The 22,185-nt window shown below is 40.1% G+C and overlaps 1 protein-coding gene across 4 annotated transcripts in view; it reads right to left on the bottom strand.

Moving 5' to 3' along the window:
* The window catches only part of NRG3 (neuregulin 3), a 1,278,837-nt gene that overhangs the window by 722,565 nt on the left and 534,087 nt on the right, over window positions 1-22,185 (bottom strand). The gene's annotated exons all lie outside the window — the stretch shown is intronic.

Genomic DNA, 22,185 nt, shown 5'->3' with positions numbered 1-22,185 from the left:
ATTTTATTGTTGCCAAATGTCATTAAACATCTGATCAATGTCTATTGTAACTGTTTGTGGAAACCAGTGTCAGTTTCTGTGGGGTTTTCTGTTTGTTTATTTTTGTTTTTTAATTACAGCTGTAATTGGCAAATAGCCAAGACAATTATTCCTTCACTTTCTCCTATTATTATGTAATTAAAATGCAAATGTTCCAAATTCTAAAATAGAATCTCTAATGTGAAATTTTTTTCTGGTAATTATTTTAATAGGACCAAATTATTGTCATTTTTAGCATTATCTTAAACATGTATTTTTAAATCATAATTACTTATATTATTTTAAATCAAGCTTTGTCTACATCTACTTCTCAAACACAAACTAACCATAAGTGTGTGCTATTTGCTAGACACAGACTCTATTAGCACATACAGATATTCTAGTTTCAGAGTTTAAGAAATTAAAGTATTGACTCCAATTTCACTGACATTCAAGAAAAAATCTGTTTAAAATGTCAAAGTTGAATAAATGACTGTTCATTTAAACTCTTAATTCCTTTTCACAGATCTATGTTAATACAATAATAATGTTCCTCAAATCTGTACAACAGGCTGTTGTACCCGCTTGCTCACTGGAAGTCACAACGAATGTGCTCCTGATCACCATCCACTGAGGGGACACGGCTCTCCTAATAGAAAATTCACTCATGTCCTTCCAACATTTAATACTTCTTAGTGGGCCCCATTCCCAGAGAATTAACTCAAAATTCCTCAGTAGAGCAAAGAAGCAGAATTTGCCTGTCTGATATCATCTTCTTGCACCCTAAAACACACAACAAAATTTCAAACTATTAATTTATTCCCCCGAATTCCAGGAACTACCTATATCACACTAATCTCTTCTTCCTGGACCATCTGTCTCTTTGGTGGAAGACAAGTGGCTATCCTTCAGAATTTAGAGCAGCTTCCCCTGTGTCCCTGTAGCGCCTTTTATCACTGGCATCCCTGCATTTCACGCTGCAAGTAACCATTTGTTCATATTTACTTTTTTCTTAGCCTGTGTAATCCTTGAGGCCAGACACAGGTTGAGCCTTACTCAGAACTGGTGCTTAGTAAGAACAGTTTCAGTAAATGTGATCACTCTAACATCACTAACAGTTTCAATGCTACCACGAAAGGTAGGATCATTAAAGACATCCCAATCACATGAAAGTGAATACATATCCTACAACACAATGTTAGCTACAATTTCACACTAATGTTATTATTTTAGAATACTCATTTTATCCTTGATGAATATTACAAAAACACATATCGCTGTCAGATTGAGATGGACACTCACACACATACTGCGCACATTCTGTGAGCACTGAAAAATCCACTTCTAATATCTGTTCTTGGTGATACAATAAGAACTTTTTTTTTCCACTTCAAAATACCTGCCCATTAATACTTTGTCACAAAATATAGGCTTTGTAAAATAGGCATATTTTCTGTTTTCAGAGAGCTCTCTACAAGGAAGACTTGTTATTTGAACAGTATGTGATAAATAGTTGCACAGAATCAATCTCTCCTTCTATGGGAAATATTTAAAATTCAAGAACTACAAGCAAAATAATTCAGTATGAAATACCACACAGTTATTGTGTGGTACTGCTACTTTGGCTTCTGAAATATGTTAACTCATGATCACTTAGCTAAGTTTTCCTTTAATTTCTTATTATCAGTTTATTGATATTCACTGATAATTCCTCTAAGAGCATCATTAACATAACCTATAGCATAAAGTGAGATCCTTCTTTTATAATCAGTGGTTTTAACAAGCTACAGGCTCCAAGAGCAATACAATGGCAAAGCAATTATAATCAATTAGTTTCATCTGACAACTACTGTCTCCAGTGATTACCTCCCCAGTCTACCAACTGCTCTCTCTCTCCCTGTCACGTTACCATCTATCACAGGATCAGAGACCTGAGCAAATGCCTCTGCAAACATCCAAGCTGGGGGAGGACAGAGATTGGCAGGCTTAACACGTACTCAGGTTATCAATTACCACTGCTTAGAGAATTTCAAAATTCATTTAAAATGGACCTGCTTATCCTTCACAAAAATGTGACTAAATTAAAATAAAATGATATTATTAGTTTAATAAATTTAAATAAAATAAAAAGTAATGGAATATTTGGACTAATCTTTCTATAGGTAAATAGACTGCAATGATCAATAAGTTTGAAATCTTAGCATTCACCTGAGCATTTCACCATATGGTACCCATATAGCCCCTCATCACCTAAAGTCACAGACATTGGGCAAGTTAAATAAAATCCACTATGAGGTGAAATTTTATACTTGTAAGGAACATGGCAAATATATGGATGCAAAGATAAAGTCACTAGGTGAGATGGAAATGATATCGTGAGAGACACCCTGACCTCTAGCCTTGAAGTTTGAACACATCACACAGCTATAGTCCAGTGAAGGAACCCCACCTGGGCTCGCAGGCGCACCTGAAAGATCCGCACACCAAGTGGACTACAGCGGGGAGGATTGGGAAGCGGAGAAGATAAGACGCATTTGCGGTCAGCTCCAGAGAAAAGCAGGAGTGACTGCTACTCTTTCTGCTGGGAGGAGCAGATAAACTGAGGGACAGATGGGGAGATACTGAACCAACGCAGCAGCAAACAAGAGGTCACAGCCAGAGTCCCCACAGTCTTCTAGCAGCCTAAAATAGGCACAGAAACAGAAAAAAACAAAGTGTGCCCCCCCCCCCCCAGCCTCCCAGATTCTGTCACCGTCCCCTCGCGGTACGAAGTGTGGCAGGGACTTACTGCACAGATAGCTCGCCAGAGCCACTCTCTCCCCAGACACAGAGATGCTGTGTCTGGTTCCCTGGTCTGCTGAGATGCAGAAAGAGCAACCACAGACCTGAGATTGCCATTGCTAAAGCCATAAACCTCACAATAGGCCCTACCCATCATCACAACTGCAGCCCCACCTCTATTATTGCAACATCAAAACCACAGTGGAGGTCACTAGCACTTGTAATAGAGCACAACCCACTGGAAAAAAATAGAAAAACCTCTTTTTGCTTGGGAAATTCTTTTCCTCTAATTTTTTCTTTTTTCTAGTTTTTCTTTGTTGTTGTTCTTTTTTTTGTTTTTGTTCTTTGCTTATTTTGTGGTTTTTCTTTTACTTTTTTTCAGCTTTATATTTTTATTTTTTATTTTTTTTGGCTTGATTTCTTAAAAATACCACCCTCAAATGCCCTCAGAGCAGAAGAATACAAATACCATGGTTACCCAAGAAAGAGATCAAGTTCAGAAAGAAAATGAAGAATCTCCAGAAAGCACTCACAATCACATGGAAACCTTGAAGTTAAATGACAGAATTCAAAACTGAAGTTCTGATAATACTCAATGAGATGCATGAAAACACTAATAGGCAACTTAATGAGCTCAGAAAACAAAACGAGTACCTTACCGAGGAAACTGAAACTTTAAAACGGAGAAGAAAAACTCAATAAAAGAACTGAAAAATGAGCTGGCAAATTTAGCTAAGACAGGCCAGATAGAGGAGAAAATCAGTGTCATCGAAGACAGGCAAACAGAGATGCTATAGAGGGGGGAAGAAAAGAGAAGCTCAATAATTTCTTTTTTAATAGATACAGTCAGAGAGAGGGATAGCTAGAGACAGACAAATGGGAACAGAGAGAGATGAGAAGCATCAGTCATCAATTTTTTGTTGTGACACCTTAGTTGTTCATTGATTGCTTTCCCATATGTGCCTTGACCGTGGACCTTCAGCAGACTGAGTAACCTCTTGCTCAAGCCAGCGACCTTGGGTCCAAGCTGGTGAGCTTTTGCTCAAACCAGATGAGCCTGTGCTCTAGCTGGCGACCTTGGGGTATCAAATCTGGGTCTTTGCATCCCAGTCCAATGCTCTATCCACTGCACCACCACCTGATCAGGCAAGAAGCTCAAGAATTTTAAAAAATGAGAGAACTCTATGAGAGTTTTCTGACTCCATCAAAAAGAGCAACATAAGAATAATGGGTATTTCAGAAGAAGAAGAGGGGAAGAAGGAAATGGAAAACTTATTCAAACAAATAATTGATGAGAACTTCCCAAGCCTATGAAAAGAGTTAGATTTTCAAATTCAAAAAGGAAACAGAATACCTAGTTACCTCAACCCAAACAGGTCATTTCCAAGTGTTAGTCAAATAAGTTTTTAAATATGATATATATGTTTGCTCATTTAGAGTTTGTATTGGGTGTGGGGGACAGGCTGTAAGCAGGCCGGGTGATTATAGCCTAAGGCTTAGTTTTAAGACTAAGCTTTTCCCCACTCCTTTGTCTGATTGCATGATGTGGGGTGGTGCACTCTCATAAGGAATCCCATTATGCCTCAGATAAGTGACTTTGTATCAGAGACTTCCTTGTTTGTATATTGGATTAAAGGTTTTGATTTCTACACTTTAAAATGGGGGCAGACTGGGAGCTTGCTCTCTCTCTATTTTTGAGATTAGCATTAGAGGAGAAAGCAGAGAAAAGAGAGCAGAAAAAGGCCACGTGGAGGCCAGGGGAAACAGCCAAGATGGTGGAGTGCTGAAGAAAAAGCCAGTTTGTGCAGAGTTTGTGCAGAGAGAAGGAGATGGGGAACAGAGGTGAATAAGGCTGGCGAGGTAGAAACCTTTGATTCTAGGAAACTCGGGTAAGTCAGTAGCTTTGGGAGCCCTGAATGGAAAGAGAAGTGTTTTCTCACTGTGTGTATTTCTTGCCGGCCAGGTGCAAGCTAGAATTAAAGGTAATGGCCCACCAGTTTTCGGCTCCATTGTTTCATTACCGTCTGTCCGAATCTAATGCAAACCTGCAAGGGCCAGGTGGCTGTGATGGTGGCCATAGCTACTGGCTTTACACCAAGGCACATTGTAATAAAATGATAAAAAAAATCAATGACAAAGAAAGAATCCTCAAGGCAGCTAGGATAAAGAAGAACATAACATATAAAAGAAGGCCCACCAGATTATTATCAGACTTCTCAGCAAAAAGTCCACAAGCCACAAGAGAGTTGATCCAGATATTCAAAGTACTGAAAGAGAGGAATTACCAGCCAAGAATACTATATCCATCAAAGTTATCCTCCAACCATGAAGGAGAAATAAAACTATTCCAAACATACAGAAGCTGAGGTAATTTGTCACCCAAAAAACCCCACTGAAGGAAATACTCAATGGGGTTATTCTGTCAGATACAAAAAACAAAGCAACACAGAACTACAAGTAAAAGCTCCACAAGGTTATAATATAAAGATAATCTGAGACAACAAAAGCGTAAAGGGGAGAGGATAGTCTTAAGTAGCAAAGGAAGATGGAGTGCAGAAGCACTCATAAGACAAAGGACTCTTGTATAAATGAAAATTTTTCTCTTAATATCCTAATGGCATCCACTCAAACACACACACACACACACACACACACACACACACACACAAATAAAAGATTTAGCTTAGCCTGACTTGTGGTGGCACAGTGGATAAAGCGTTGACCTGGAACACTGAGGTCACCGGTTCAAAACCCTGGGCTTGCCTGGTCAAGGCACATATGGGAGTTGATGCTTTCTGCTCCGCCCCCTTCTCTCTCTCTCTCTCTCTCTCTCTCTCTCTTCTCTAAAATGAATGAATAAATAAAAATAATTTAAAAAAAGATTTAGCTTAAAAAAAGAAGAAATAGAAGAAAGATGCATGGAATATCACCAAACAGAAACAACTCATAGAAACACAAAGGAAAAGAACCAGAGGAGACAGAGCTACCAGAAAACAACACATAAAATGGCTATAGAAAAATGGTGCTGGGAAAATTGAAAAGCCACATAAGAATAAAAGAAACTTGACTACAATTTGTACCTATGTATAAAAATTAGTTGAAAATAGATCAAAGACCTAAATATAAGATATGGAACAATAAATTACATAGAAGAAAACATAGGTACCAAAGTTATGGACCTTGGCTGTAAGAGAACATTTTATGAATTTGACCCCAAGGGCAAGGGAAATAAAGGCAAAAATAAATGAATGGGACTATATCAAACTAAAAAGCATCTGCACAGCAAAAGATACTGGCAACAAAACAAAAATACAACCAACCAAATGGGAGATGATATTTAAAAACAACAGCTCAGATAAGGGGTTGATCTCCAAAATATATAAAGAACTCACAAAGCTCAGCAACAAACAAGGAAACAATCCAATTAAAAAATGGGGAGAGGACTTTTCCCAAGAAGACCTACAAAAGACCAATAGATATATGAAAAGATGTCCACCTTCATTTGCCATTAGAGAAAAAAAAAAAACTATAATGACGTACCAGCTCACACCTGTAAGATTGGCTGTCATCAACAAGATAGGTAATAACAAGTGTTGGAGAGGCTGTGGAGAAAAAGGATCCCTCATCCACTGTTGGTGGGAATGTAAACTGGTACAGCCATTATGGAAGAAAGTATAATGCTTCCTCAAAAAATTAAGAATAGAACTACCATATGACCCAGCAATCCCTCTACTGGGTATCTACCCAAAAAATTCAAAAAGATTGGTATGCAAAGACACATGCACCCCCATGTTCATTGCAGCATTATTCACAGTGACCAAGACATGGAAATAACCAAAGTATTGGATAAAGAAGAAGTAGAGTGTGTATGTGTGTGTGTGTGTGTGTGTGTGTGTGTGTGTATAAAAAAGATGATATATTGCCATTTAAGACAACATGGATGGACCTTGAGAACATTATACTAAGTGAAATAAGTAAATCAGAAAAAGCTAAGAACTGTATGATTTCACTCATAGGTGGGATATAAAACTTAGACTCATGGACATAGATAAAACTGAAGTGATTACCAGGGGGTGGGGAGAAGGAGAGTAAAAAGAGACAAATACATGGTGATGGAAAATGATTGGACTTTGAGTGACAGGCACACAACACAATCAACAGTTCAAATGTTATAGAGATGTTCACCTGAAACCTATGTACTCTTATCTATCAATGTCTCCCCATTAAACTTAATTTCTAAATTAAAAAAAACTAGGCAGTTCAACTAACTCTAAGACCACTTATACACAGTTTTGTAAAATAAAGAAGAATACTATATCTAAGTCACTGTGAGCTTTTCTCTTACAACTAAACATAGCCCAACAAAGAGACAGTAATAATTTTGGAAGACACTCTGCAATATTTGTATGTTTGCTAAGAAATGCATGCATACATATAATTGTTTAATATTTAACATCTAAGATATATTACAACATATAAAATAGAACATAAATAAAAAGTAAGGTAAAATAAAGTATAAGGTGCAATTCTTTTTCTTCTTCCTGGGTCCTCAGGTAACACCGTGTGCTCTAGTACATCCAGCTGTGCATTTTTTTCTGAAAGGGAAACATGGCCCATTTGTGAGAATGTAATAATGGATAAGATCTAACTCCAAACTGTGAGAGCGACAGCCTTCGATAACCTTGGCACGCCTTGCACTCAGATATGGAATGCTCATCTGTGAATTGATCCAACAGTTCTGGAACCTGTTTATTATTTTTAAAGCTATATCACACTGAAGAAAGTCTAATATACTAAGTGTCTATATTATATGGTAATATTTTGTCATGCATTTCAAATTCCTGTCACCTTCTGTTTCTAGTGGTGTAATTTGGTAAAAAAATTTGTTATAGAGCTCTTCTTTGTCTTCAAAAATTATATGGATGAGCATCTAGGTAAGTAATCCAGGAGGGGCCTATTGTCTCTTTCTCAAGGCTCTGCATTACTCCATAATGCTTCATTACCAGAAACACTCTCTCCACCATATCAGCTCCTGAATCTATCGTCTCACTGGACCATGAACTGGGGAGCGAGCAGGTCTTCAACTCTCTGATCCACCATCTCACGGTTGACCTGACACAGAGGTGCGCACAACAGATGCTTAGAGAAGGGTGATCTTTTTAGACACAAGCATTTTCTAAAAGTTCTGTATTGAAAAGTGTGTCTGCCTTTGTTACCATCATAAAGTAAAAACTCGATTAAAAAAATAATAACTGGGAAATAAATACATGTTTTGAAGTGAGGACATGAGATAGCTCCAAAAGCAATTTAGGGCAACAACTCTGCAGGATGGAGGGCAGGAAAAGAGGGAAAATGGCATATACAGGGAATGCTTTTCTAAAAGGGACGGTCTGAAAGATAAGGGCATGTCAATCTTAAAATGAACAAAGACGGTGCTAAGGAAGGTCTTCCAAGCACATACCACAGGGCAAGGTCTCAAGTCAAGAAGTGCTGTTGCTGGTATGAGAAATAGTGTTCATTCACTTGGGACCACAGGGTCTGTGTGATTTCTGACACCACTCACCTGGCACTAGTTATATGTAGAGTTAAGTTTTTTTTCTTTATATAGATATATTTTGTGACAGAGACAGAAAGACGGACAGAGAGAGGACAGATAGAAACAGACAGACAGAAAGGGAGATGAGAAACATCAATTTTCATTGTGGCTCCCTAGTTGTTCATTGATTGCTTCCTCATATGTGCCTTGACGGGGGGCTAAAGCAGTGCGAGCGACCTCTTGCTCAAGCCAGGGACCTTGGGCTCAAACTAGTGACCTTGGGCTTCAAGCCAGCGAGCTTTGGGCTCAAGCCAGTGGCCATGGGGTCGTATCTTTGATCCTACGCTCAAGCCAGGGACCCCGTGCCCAAGCTGGTGAGCCCATGCTCAGGCCGGATGAGCCTGCATTCAAGCTGGTGACTTCGGGGTTTCGAACTTGGGCCGTCTGCATCCCAGTACGATGCTCCATCCACTGTGCCACTTCCTGGTCAGGCTGTTTTCTTATATTTTTATGGGCTTTGGTCTCTACCCCCATGGAGGTCAAGAAGAGTACTTTGCTTTTAAAGTTTGTATATTTTCCACATCATGTAACATACATCATGTGTGATCAGTGCAGTAATTAAACCCATAGTGGGAGGTGGTGGTGCTTAATTCATTAAAGGCAAAATGGGAAGAAAAACATAAGGCCAGAAGACAGAAATCCCTGCAGATTTTGCAATGGCAGTTAATTTATTAATGAATTAAAACAATGACTGGTTTTCCCCCTCAAGTACTGAGCTGAACCTGAATCTCACGTATTGAACATTTCTCTGTTGCCAGCACAATGCTGTACACTACAGGAGCACAGCACTGTGTTGTAGGAACAAGATTGCTAAATGGGCTATTACAGATAATAACTGGAGTAGATAATCAAAGGAAGGGGGAGCTTAATTTACGCTATAGTTATCTCAGAAGGCTCCCTGAAGGGTTGCCATTAGAGCTAGGTATTGAATGAGAATGATTTGACAGGCACAGGGAAAGGAATTCTAGCTATGAAGACGGGAATAACTAAGGAAGGAACTGAAGAGGCAGAGCATAGACCCTACATACCCTCTCCATACTGCTGGCTTGCTAATGTCAGATTCATCAAGCAGTTTTTTCCTTCCCCCATTGAGTTCATGATATGACAAGTCTCCAAGAAAAGCAGAGAATCTGCAATGTAGGCTAAAAGCTTTTAGGACTAGAAAAATACCTTTACAGGCTAGAAGCCACTTAAATGTGGTTGTTGACTGCAGCAGGCGTCAGTGAAAGCAGTGCAAATGAGACCTGCTGCCATGCATTAGAATTCCCCGTTGAAGCTGCCACTTGCCGGCACCCAGGAAGGAGCACTGGCATGAGACTGCGTTATAAAATATTTAATGGTCGAGGAAAACCACAAGAAGAATACAGTGGCATTCGAAAAGAAAACACACTGTTTCTCAGCTGGCAAGAGGCAAAGATAGCTTTCTCCCTGCTGCCAGAGATCAGACAATTGTTCACTTTGCTAGCATGGGAGAAATGGGGAGTGTTGGGCAAGGAATTTAAAAGTTCAATTGAGTCATGGGGCTGCTGTGAGGACTGACAGTTCCTAATGTGTCCCAGAGCTACCAATTCTCGCAGCCAACTTAGAAAGGACTCTTGTTAAATTTGCATGACCTACCTGCCACTTTCCAGCTTGAAATCATGCCTTTAAAAACCTCTGCTCCAGCTTTAATAAATCTTCACAGGACATAGCTTGCTCAGCAGAATTGCATTTACTTAGGAACTGCAACTTGCCCTAATGCTGAATATATTTCCTTGGCCGGCAAGCACACTCACAGATGCCTACATACACTGTGTGTAGCTCCAACAGTGGCAGCAGCACTGTCACTGGGGCACTGGGAGTGGGGGGGGCTCTCTGCCAGGGGTTTCGCAGACACCGTCTCTGCTCCTCACACCACATAGATGGAAATGCTGCCATCTATGTAACTATTTCTAAATCCAATGGATATTTTGGAATGTTCCCTCATCTTGTTCGAACCCTCAGAAGACTCTAACACTCGGCCCCGCCTGCCTTCAGAAGACACCTTTCGTTGGCTCCAACTTCATCACACCGTCTTGATTTTCCCCTGGCTTTTTTGCTTTTTGTCACCTCAGCTTTATCTAATTTATGTGTAAAAACCGGATTACTTAAAGAATGGTCTTCAAATGACTGCTAACCTATACTCAGCACTGAGTATTTCCTTTAGCTATTTTTGGCCTTAAAATAAAACATTTCCTTTAGCTATTTTTGGCCTTAAAATAAAACTGTACACTATTATTTATGCTATTACACATATGTTACACATGGGACATGACGTCTCAGATTTACATCACTGGCTCAAGATCACATGACTCTTAGCTCACAGCTTCTGGCCTCACCACGTGTGGCCTGAGTTGGTGCACTCTACTGCTTTCCAGAGGCCACATTTTTATTTCTATTATATTATCTTTTTTCACTTTTACTTTCTCCCTATCTGAGTGCTACCCCAGGAGTGGCCCTCAGACCAGCAGTGTCAGCATTATCTGAGAGTATATGAATAATCGTAACCCAGGAGCACCATCAGAAATCTTCTGGACCAGAAACAGGAAGAGGAAGGTCAAAACACTCCAGGTCCTTCCCCTCAAAGTTAAATGCTGAGAACTGGATGCATTGGGTAGTTTTGTCTGTTATCATCTACATACCAATACCTCCCACATTTCCACCTCCTGCTGAAAAGTTTCTCCAAACTCCAGTCCACCTACCTCTCCATCCCTCACAGCTACCCTAAAAGGATCTAAAAATTAACTTGGGGAAAACTGAACATACTTCGGGATTCTGTCTCAACTAATGCCACGTCATTGATTCCTTCAGGCATGTCAGAAGCCTGGTAGCCACCTGCAGTCACCAAATATTGGTGATTCCACTTCCTAAATATGTCTTGATTCTATCTCACACTCTCACAGTAATCGGTCAATTTCATCCAGAGCACACGTTAAGGGACAGTGACATATTCTGGGAGGTTGTCTACATTCCCATTCCCATTAGGTCACTCTGCTCTCGGCACCTCCCTTCAGGTTGTACTACCAAGTGAAGTGCTCTTCCCAAGGCCACCTGGCCCATGCAGGCCAAGGCCCTGCTCCCTTCCTTTCCCCTTTGTCTTTCATTCTTAGAAGCAGAGTCTATCTGACAGCCATTCCTAGTTCTGAGTCACTGATGCCATTTAGGCTGGGAAGCCTGGGCTTTGAGTGAATTCATCAAAGTCTAATAAAAATGAGTCTTGCTCTAGGAGAAATTCTCAGATTCTCTACTGGAAACAAAAACCATCATTATTTTGTCTGTCCCATCAACCAACCATAGGCTTCTAAAATATAAAAACATCTTTTTTGTTTGTTTGGTGTGTGTGTGTGTCGGTGTGTGTGGTGTTGCTAGTAGTTATTCATCTGCCCAATAGCTATTCAATAAATATATATTGAATGAGTATCTGCTTTAGACTGAACACTCATATCCTCCTCAAAAAGTCCTATCCAGTCATCCCTCGCCATATCGAGGTTCACTTTTCGTGTTCTCACTGTATCACGGATTTTTAAATTGTATATATCTATTTCTGTATTGCAGATTTTTCGCTATATCGCGGGATTTTTCAGTATATAGGTATTTTTATATATTTATTATTTTAATTATTTTTGCAGTAAAATAAGCAAAAAAAGTGTGGGAAAGGTTAATAAGAGTCTTGGAAGAGTTTATAAAGCCTTAAAATATATATAAATAATAAAATAAATATAAGGTCACTACTTCACAGATTTTCGCCTATCACGGCGGTTCTGGGACCTGGCCTCCGCATAGACGAGGGGCCACTGTATTAAATCATAACATCCAGTGTGGTAGGATTAGGAGGTGAGACCTTTCAGGGGTAATCAGATCATGCGGATGAAGTCTTCATGGAAAAATTAGTGCTGTTATAAAAGAGACCCCTGAGAGCCTCTTCCACGTGAGGACACAGTAGGACGACAGATGTTTGTGAGCCAGGCACCAGGCGCTCACTAGATACCAAATCACTGGAGCTGAGATCTTGGACTTCCAAGCTCCAGAACTATAGAAATTTACTTCCATTGTTGATAAGACACCCAGTCTACAGGATTTTGTTAGAGCAGCCAGCATGGCCTAAGAAAGTATCCTCACACCAGTCCTGAATGATAGACTTTTGCCTATCAGAGATGAGGTTTTTAAAATCCCCATAGACTGACCTGTGGTGGCGCAGTGGATAAGCATCGACCTGGAACGCTGAGGTCACTGGTTCAAAACCCTGGGCTTGCCTGGTCAGGGCTCATATGACAAGCAACTACAAAGCAACTAGGAGTTGATGCTTTCTGCTCCTCTCCCCCTTTCTCTCTCTCTCTCTCCTCTCTCGAAATTTGAGAAATAAAATCTTTAAAGACATTTTTAAAAAATCCGCATGAAGACTCATTCCTTCTAGTAAAACAGCCTTGCTATCAGTGCTTGAATTGTGAGTTGATTATCCCACAGGCTGAGTTAACCCTTTGGAAAGCTTGAGCACATCACAGTGAATGAGTAGCTTCCAAACCAGAGGCAAGAGAACTAGAGGAGGAACTGTCATTGACACACAAGCAGCAATCACTTACTTACTCTGGAGATACTTTGACATTTTTTACAGTTGCAACATGGCCTTATCTCTGGTTCCAAAGCAAGTCACATAGTAGCTTAGTGGGACACTGTATGTGCTCATTTAGGACCATCACAGTCTAGCTGCCAGCCAGACCGTTTCCACCTTTTCAGCCATTCCCTTACATACACACACACAGTCACACATGTATAGGAATTCCAGTGCATTCAGCCCAGGAAAGAACCTGGCTCTGGCCCTGGGTAGGTGACCCGCTGACACCGATCTGCGAAAGGAAGGACAGTGCTGAGGCTGTGTGACTGCGGCCCTGCAAGCTTCTCCAGCACAGAGACCTCAGCGAGCAGACGGCAAGTCTGTCTCTGTCTTCCAAGTCAGCTCCATTCGGGTTGTAATGAGATGCCATGTGACGTCAGATTCATGCAGCCTTCCTACCCTAAGAAGCCGGATGGGACTTGATTTATCCCGCAATCATGTCTTTCATAACAGGATGGCTGTCCAAGATGGGGACAGCGTTTCTTTCTTTGCCACTTATATTTCCCAGATGCACCTTATGTGACACAGAGTGGCTGAATGCCTTTGCACACACAGCAACAGCCTCCCATCTGGTTTTCTTACGCCCTGCTGTCAGTCTTCTGGTCAGTCAACAGGTGACAGCCCACCTGAGCTCTCTTCATTCTGTCCTCATTATCAGCAAATACAGCCTCACTTGTTCAGTAGCTCCCTCACAAACATCCTCACACTGATGCCGGTTATGGGCCAAGCATAGGCTGAGTACGGAGACTCCTCCCCTTCCCCATCACCCCCCTCCCCCACATTTCTGTGCCCCAGGAATGCCAGAGCACAGCAGGCTCCTAGGAGACTTTGTGGCTTCATATATCCTTGACCTAGAACAGACATAGCCAATACGTCTCTGCCTGGAAAAACAATTTTAATTGTTTAAGACCCAATTAAAAGGTGAGCTCCTACTTGTTTCCCCACACCCTTAGATTGGAAGTAGCTGTCGGTATTTGTAACTGCAGTAACACCTCATTCCTGTCTTTGATGCTGTAGTCATCACACTGAATCCAATCAGCTGTTTACAAGTCTGTCCCCCACACTTTCTCAAACTAGGTTGTGAGCTCCTGGGGACCTGGCAAGGGCACCTTGATGTTCCCATAATTTACTTCAGGGTGCAACACATAGTATATGCTTCACATATGCTTTCGGAGTGAATAACTATTATGTTTATCACCGTGATGATTACATTAACACCATAGGAACACACAGCTGCAGCACAATAAGGAAAACATCACTGCAACTCTGTATCAGTAATGCTTCTGGAGATAAATGAAGCCTACGTACACTTATGTGAATGTATTTGAGGCTGACTGCTAGTAATTGACTTCGTTTTTTAGGTTCATTCAAGTGAAAAGTAAATAGTTTAATGTGCTTTTTTATACACATTTATTCATTTATTTGCTCAAGAACTTTCTCCCAGATTCAACTTCCTTGCCTGTCAAGTATGTGCAGACTTGATATTCCCAGTATTTAGTAAGTGGTATAGAAACAACAGGATTGATCAGAATAAACCTGTCCATATTAGAGGGGATCTTGGAGGCCCCTTGGGGGGCAGATGCTAACTCTTTGGTTTCTGGATTATTACTGAGGAAGTTGGGAACCCTGGTGGAGGGCTTCCTGGATGACATGGAGAAATTTCACTGAGGGGGATTTGAACAATGGTGAATTACCAACTAGAATAAGATTGCTGCAACATTTCAACAGTGGGTACAATTAATGAAGCACACTACTACATGCTAGACTTTTCAATGGTTTAAATTTGTCTTTAGTTGCTTTAGTTGCAACCATTCAAGTCAGAAAACCTTAGGATAATAGAGACCTTAGAAGTTAACATCTGAGAATGGTTTTCGAAATAAATCTATTAATCAGATATCATATATCTTCATTTTTCAGAAGAGAAATTGATGCACAGAGGGATCATTCAATATTATTAGAATTTCTCAGTTAATAAATGGAAAGGCAGGAATAAAAACCAGAGAAGCAACACTCCACAATGAACATTCTTCATTCTTGTATACTCGGCAGCTCCACCTGCCTCTCTCTGACAAACTCCATTAGTCATTCTATTATGAGTAAACATAAGAATAATCAGGAAGCAACTGTTTTTCAGTAACTCATTCATCTTCTCATCTATCTATCCAACATCCATTTTTCTGGGCACATCCTAGAACACTGTGTAAGGTAGGTACTGTGAAAAATTAAATGAGTGCAAAAACTAAAATAAATACAGTTCTTCACACTGGGAATTTCTATGACTGTATCTTTCCAATTTCCCTTTCATGCAATTATAGCTTTGAAATAATGTCTAAACATTGACACAATTCTCCATATTTCTTTAATAAAATGAACATCACTCAGTTGATTTATGCTGGACCCTATTGTTCCCCTTAATATCATTAGCTCTTATTTGGATTCTCCATTTTCATGTTCAGAAACCCAAGAACCTCTTTCTCTGTATGGGGCATGTAGGAAGCATCGGCATTGCAGCTACATGGGCCTTGGTTTGAACCCTTGCTAAGGCATATGCTAATGAGATCAAGTGTCATGGTAGAAGTAGAAAAAATGTTCTAGGAGAACTCAAAGAGAAGGCAGCTTTGTCTGCATTTCTGTGTAAGAAGGGCTTGAAAAGAGGTAGAAACTAGAGTTATCTTAATGCTGCCTTTATATAAGAAACATGTTTTACTTCTGATGTATCACTAATTGGGATTCTTTGAGAGACTGAAATTAGCCACCATTCTACTCTCTGTTCTTATGAGTTTGGCTTTTTTAGATATCACATGTAAGTGACATCATACAGTACTGACATAGCATAATGCCGACTTCTACCCCCAGCCACCTCTCCCATACCTTGGTATCTTGTCTATAATTCTGGGTATGAAAAAAAAAAGTCAATCAAGAGAAGTCTCCCAAAGATCCATCAAAGGGACTTTAGGGAGTACTTACTCTGGCTGGTTGCAAACATTATGAAACTTATATTAAAGTAATATATAAGACCAACAGATAGTTGTTCAGGTACAAGGACTATGTCTTCAAGATGTTGTGTATCCACAGCCCCTACTCTAGCTAGAATAGCACAAAACATACAAAGAAGGTAAATAAAGGCTAGCTCAGATGGAAGAGGCACAACTTTCTAGAAAGCATGGCAATGAAGAAGTTCACACAAGGAAGAAAGAAAATGCACACATGCGGCCAAAACATCAGGACCAAGAAGACATAAAGGGACATCAGAAATACAGTGAAAGTCTACAGAGCCTCTGGAAATTTAAGGCACTTGAACTTCAACATGTCCAAGCTTAAAAAAAACACCAAAATACTAAAAGACAAGACAATGAAATAGCTACCTAAAAAAAACTGCAAATCAATAATGCAGTTTTAACCTCTATAATGCTTCATTTGTTCAAAACAGACAATTTCTTCATTCACCAAGTCATTTATCATTTTGACAACCTCCAGGTCTAAGGGATATGCAATTAGGTCATAAAACAATTACATCATTTCCCAAATCTCCTCACATAAAGACCCCTTAACATCATTCTTATTTTTTAATCTTTTTCATTTATTTTAGAGAGAAAGGAAGAAAGAAACATCAATTCTGTCTTTAAAAATTCTGTATTGATTAATTTATTAAAGAGATAGAAAGGCAGAGACAAAAGGTGAGAGAGAGATAGGGAGAGAAACATCAACTTGTTGTTCCACTTACTCATGCATTTGTTGGTTGGTTCTTATATATGCCCTGCCTGCAATGTATAGAGATGACACTCTGACAAGGAAGCTGCCAGGCCAGGGTCATTCATTTCACTTCCTTAAAGAATTTCATTCTCTGTGTCCCGGTTCACCTTCTTAGTAACAGTGTAAGGCTACTAAGAATTCAGCAAGCTCCTGGGGTTAGAAGTACATTTGCTACCCATCTATCCTGCCCAGCTCTTAGCGTAGTGGCCCAGTCACCTGACACTCTCAGAGGCATGTTCTGGGGAGGTAGCACATGTCTCACAATCTCTCATCTGAGTTGCTTACTTTACCCCAGGAACTAGCACAAGTACTCAACAATCTTATAGGAGGCACCATGTGATAAATAAATAAATGATTTTAATTGGCATCATACAGAAAAATTGCAGAAATGCATATCAAGTTGATGTGTAATTAAATGTGTTAACTTGCTTAGTAAAAGGTGAAAAAGGGAAAGAAGTGCTTGGTGTCACTGTGTAAGGCCCATTACCAACCACTGTCTCCTTTCCTCATTTTAGGCGGTCCCAAAGGATTCAGAGAAACTGAAAAAATTGTACCCTGATAGTGGGAAAAAATGGTGCAGCTATTTGTAAAACAGCTTGTTAATTCCTCAACATATTAAACAGTTATCACATAAACCAGCAATTCCACTCCTAGGTATATACCCAAGAGAACTGAGAACAAACGCCTATGCCCAACAAATGTTCACACTTGTACATGAGTGTTCATAAAAGCGTTATTCAAAGCCAAAAAAATAGGAGCATCAAGTGATCACTGTATAAAAATGTGGTATATTTAATTAAATATTTTTCAGGCCCTGGCCAGCTGGCTCAATGGTAGAGTATCAGCCTGGCGTGTGGAAGTCCCGGGTTTGATTCCCGGCCAGGGCACACAGGAGAGGCGCCTATCTGCTTCTCCACCCCTTCCCCTCTCCTTCCTTTCTGTCTCTCTCTTCCCCTCCCACAGCCGAGGCTCCATTGGAGCAAAAGATGGCCTGGGCGCTGAGGATGGCTCTGTGGCCTCTGCCTCAGGCGCTAGAGTGGCTCTGATCGCAACAGAACGATGCCCCGGATGGGCAGAGCATCGCCCCCTGGTGGGCATGCCCGGTGGATCCCGGTCAGGCGCATGTGAGTCTGTCTGACTGCCTCCCCGTTTCCAGCTTCAGAAAAATACAAAAATATATATATATATTTTTTTTCACCAATAAAATAAGGAACTGATACGTGCTACAACAGAATAAACCTTGAAAGTGTTATGTCAAGTGAAAGAAGCTATACATAAGAATACTGTATAATTCCATTTTATATGAAATGTCTAGAATTGGCAAATCTACAGAAACATAACGTAGATCAGTGGTCACCAGAGGGTAGAGTGCATGTAAACTTTCCTGTCTTTCAGCCTTGGTTCTCTACGTACTGTCTTTCATGTTTTTTCAGTTTACTAAAAGGTAAATGGAGACCAAAATGGTTCAATATTTTAGATTTTGCATGAAATTCACAGTAGATTGCATGCTATGACTTTGAAAGAAAAGGTATACACATTTAAACTATTTGAGAAAAAAAAGAAAGAAAACCCATCCTGTCTTCCCCAGTGCTCCTTGTACTATTGACTACTTTTCTCCCAAACCACTGTTTCAGAGCTAACATTGTTTCAAGAAAATTCATCCATTCTCTGTGCCTGTTGGAAAGCAATTAAAGCTGAAATCAAATAGCTATAATCATGTGTTCATTTCTGACCCTTATCTCCCCATTTGCAGAAAGAGCTGCTATGTATTAAAGTGTTTGTAGATCATTCAATTACTTCAGTATTAGAGAAAATGGTGGTTTTTGAAAGTAGTACAGAGACAATTTAGAATTTTTAACTGGAATTCCAATTGAGGTACAGATAAGAGGCTTGCAATTCTCCAAATTTTGCTTCTCTGATGGTGAGAGACCTGAGATGGCCCTCTCTTCGCCCTGGCGAAGCGGTCTCCCCATTCAGCATTGCAAAGTAGAAAAGAACCAGCCTCTTTGACACCTTAAGTTCTGGAAAAGGGAGATGATTTTCTATCCTTCCCACTCCTCTCCTCTTCTAGCAGGATGACTGTTTCTTGTACACACCTATGGACATTCACTTGTATCCACCCTACTTGTGAGCCTTCACTAAAATCAGGTTTGGTTCATATGAAACAGGGGTTAGAAAACTGGTCCAGAGGCCCAATTTAAACTGCAGCTTGTCTTGTAAATAAACTCATACTGGAACACAGCTACGTTCATTTGTTTGTACACTGCCTATGGCTGCTTTTACAATTACTTAAGTGGTAATAATGGAGACCACATGGCTCACAAATGCTAAAATATTTATTCTCTGGCCCTTGACAAGGACAATTAGCCAATGCCTGAAATAAAAGATGGGGGATGGTGGCTTGCTTATAAATTATATATTTGAATTATTTGAAATGTCTGACATTGCCTTGAGTGTTTTGGTGTTACATATCGCAAATAAATATACATACGCAGGAGACATGCAGCCAAACGCTAAACACTGGGTTGTGGAGTAAGACATGCTTAAATTTGATCCCAGTTATGATATTTAACTACAGTATGCTCTTAGATAGGTCACTGAATTTCTTTAACCCTTAGTTCCCTTAGCTATAAAATGGGAATAGATTGTCTAGCTGTGTCAATTAGAATGATTTTGGCTAAGAGTACAAAAATTCAACTCAAAATGGCTTAAATCACAAGGAAAAATAGCATTGTCTCACTTAACAAGAGGTGATTGTTGGGTTGTCTAATTCAGTGGTTTAATGGATCGAACATTAAGGACCCAGGAATTGTTGGGCTCAGGCATCTGAACAGAATGGCTTTCTCTTTAGGTGAGGCTCCCTACTCACAGGTAGCCACCAGGATTTTAGTCCTCACATCTAGACATAGTCTTGCATAGACTTGTATCACATATCTAACCACAGACTGGACTGATTGTTAGAACAAAACTGAAATCCAGTTAGAAGAATAAGCCATAAAGGACGATACATGGGCAGGTTGCCAACAACTAAGTTTTTATGAGGCTTCTATTTACTAAGGCATAAAAAACCCCACAATGTGTGTCTAATTAATGTTGACTCTTGCTCAGAGTTCTGATATCATCATTTTTTGTTGGAGTTGTTGATAGTGTCCTTTTAAAATACATACTTTCATATACAGAAACTTTGAATTAATTTTTATTGAGAGTTTCATGAGAAATTCCTATTATTCCATTAGACAACTGAAACAGTTCCCAGATCTGATAAGACTGGATGTCTATCACTAATCAAACACAGAGCCCTCCGTGCCTTTTTTGCCGTCCACGCTCATATACTGGTGTGATTTATGTCCATCTCATACTAAGTGAGTATCAAACACTTATACATCCCCACGGTCATTTAGTATAATTCACTGTAAACTTAATTAAGGCACATGTGCTGTTTTCTTTACAAAAATCATTCACCAAATACCCATTACTATTAAAAAGAAGCCTCCTTCCTTGACCTCACCTCCCAATTCTTGCTTGGCTCAGGCATCAGCTTCCTGAGCTATTCTTTGAAGCCTGTATTACCTGCCCTGAAGGAGAAAGCACTGCACATTGCCTTGGTTAGAGCCCTGATCGCACTGCACTGTGAGTGCAAGTTTGTGTGTTTCTCTTTCCTTCACCAGACTGTGAACTTGGAAAGGGCAAATCCTGATGAACAGCATGTACTTCTTCTATGTTTTGGGGAAATACTAATGAATGAACATAAATGACCACTGAGAGTGTCTATGTGGGGAAATCATCATCCTGATTTATACTACATGTGGCCACTAAGAGTGTCCTGTGTGCATTCACCAGACTAAAAGGTCTAGCCTTCCTTTCCTGTTTGCTTCTAGAGTTGTCATCAAGGCAGGATGATTGGAGCCACCCAAATATGTATTCTCTTTTCCTCCTTCCTGTCTGAGGCAAGACATTATTCCACAAGGGCAAAGAAGATAGATAAAGACTCCACCTAAAATTAAAGATCAATACAGGAGTAAGTAAGAAGCAGGGAGACCCACCCATAGATATTCTGAGCAGGTATGAGAAGATCCCAGGTACTCAAATTGATAAATTATGAGTTATTTATTTAAAACTACCCCACAGACAAAAAGTCCACCAAACCTCCAAACCCTAGCTCTGGAGTTAGCAGTCAGACACAGTACAAGTGAAAATGCCCTTGGAGAACACTGACTGCAGAGTTTGAAAGGCTCCCACCTACCACACTGAGAAATGTTCTAGGGAAATGCTTCCACATGGCAATCCTCTGCTAATTAAGCTCTGCCTTTGAAACCCCTTCCATTTTCCTGAGCACAACTCAGAGTCCGTTCAATTGTAAACTTTCCCTCCAATTCTTCCCCCTGGCATTAACCTGGGAAGCCTCCCTGCTTCCTCAGTACTAGGCTGCTGCCTTCATCATAACAACCATCGCTCTCTGTCTTGAGTGCCAGCTATTTTTGTGGGTGTTGTCATGTCTGCCCCCCACCACGAAGCTTGTGAGCTCTTTGAGGGTAGGGGCCATGATTCACTCATCTTTTCTCCCACACTGCCACAGACCATCTAACCTAATATAGAAGAAAAGGTAGACATACATCTTCATCAATAAACATGTCTGAGTGTGACCTTCCCATTATACTTTACTGTAAAACCAAAAGCTCCTTTGTAAACCGACTGTCTCGCTTATGCAAGTAGGATTTTGAAAAAAATGAAACATTATGTTAAGGAACATAATTGCTGATCCTTTATGCATAATTGCCTATATCAGGATAAAAATATTCCTTTGTTGTTGTTATTGTTAGGGTAAGAATATTGCCCCAATTAAAATATCTATATTTGCCTACTTGTTTTTGAGGGAGGCACACATATTTTTCTAACTTAAAATGGCCTCAATCAGATTTTAGCAGATTGTTAGATCATAAGAGTTGGTTTCTTTTATATATATATGGCATCCCCAAGCATCCAAGATCAAATTATCACAAATTGATCACATCAGAGGCATCAAAGATAAGAAAAGTAACTGGCTGTCCCTGTGATTCTAATCTCATGCCAGTTTAGAGATAAAGCAAGTTGGAATCTGCCTTTTCTGGCTTATCCAGGAAAAGAAAAATTCCACAAAGCCTGGATGTGATTCAAAATCAAACGTTGGGCTGCCTGATGTGGAAGAACCTCTCCCATCGTGGCACGCATGCAAACATAGGTCGAGCTGGACTCTAATCATGGGTGTTGGGAGAGGTTTTTTCCTTTGGCCACGGGGTTGCACTAGACAGCCACTGAGGTCTCTTGCAGACCTCAGCCTGTTAGAGATCATCCCAGATTTAAGCTGCAAAGAAGAGCTACAGAGCGGCAGAAGAGAAATTGTTGGCTCCCTGGTGCCCTTGTTCCCTGT

This window comes from Saccopteryx bilineata, chromosome 9 (assembly GCF_036850765.1).
Source record: "Saccopteryx bilineata isolate mSacBil1 chromosome 9, mSacBil1_pri_phased_curated, whole genome shotgun sequence".
Classification (NCBI taxonomy): Eukaryota; Metazoa; Chordata; class Mammalia; order Chiroptera; family Emballonuridae; genus Saccopteryx; species Saccopteryx bilineata.
Note: the sequence above shows the minus strand (reverse complement) of the source record. Positions and strands in the feature narration are given on the sequence as shown.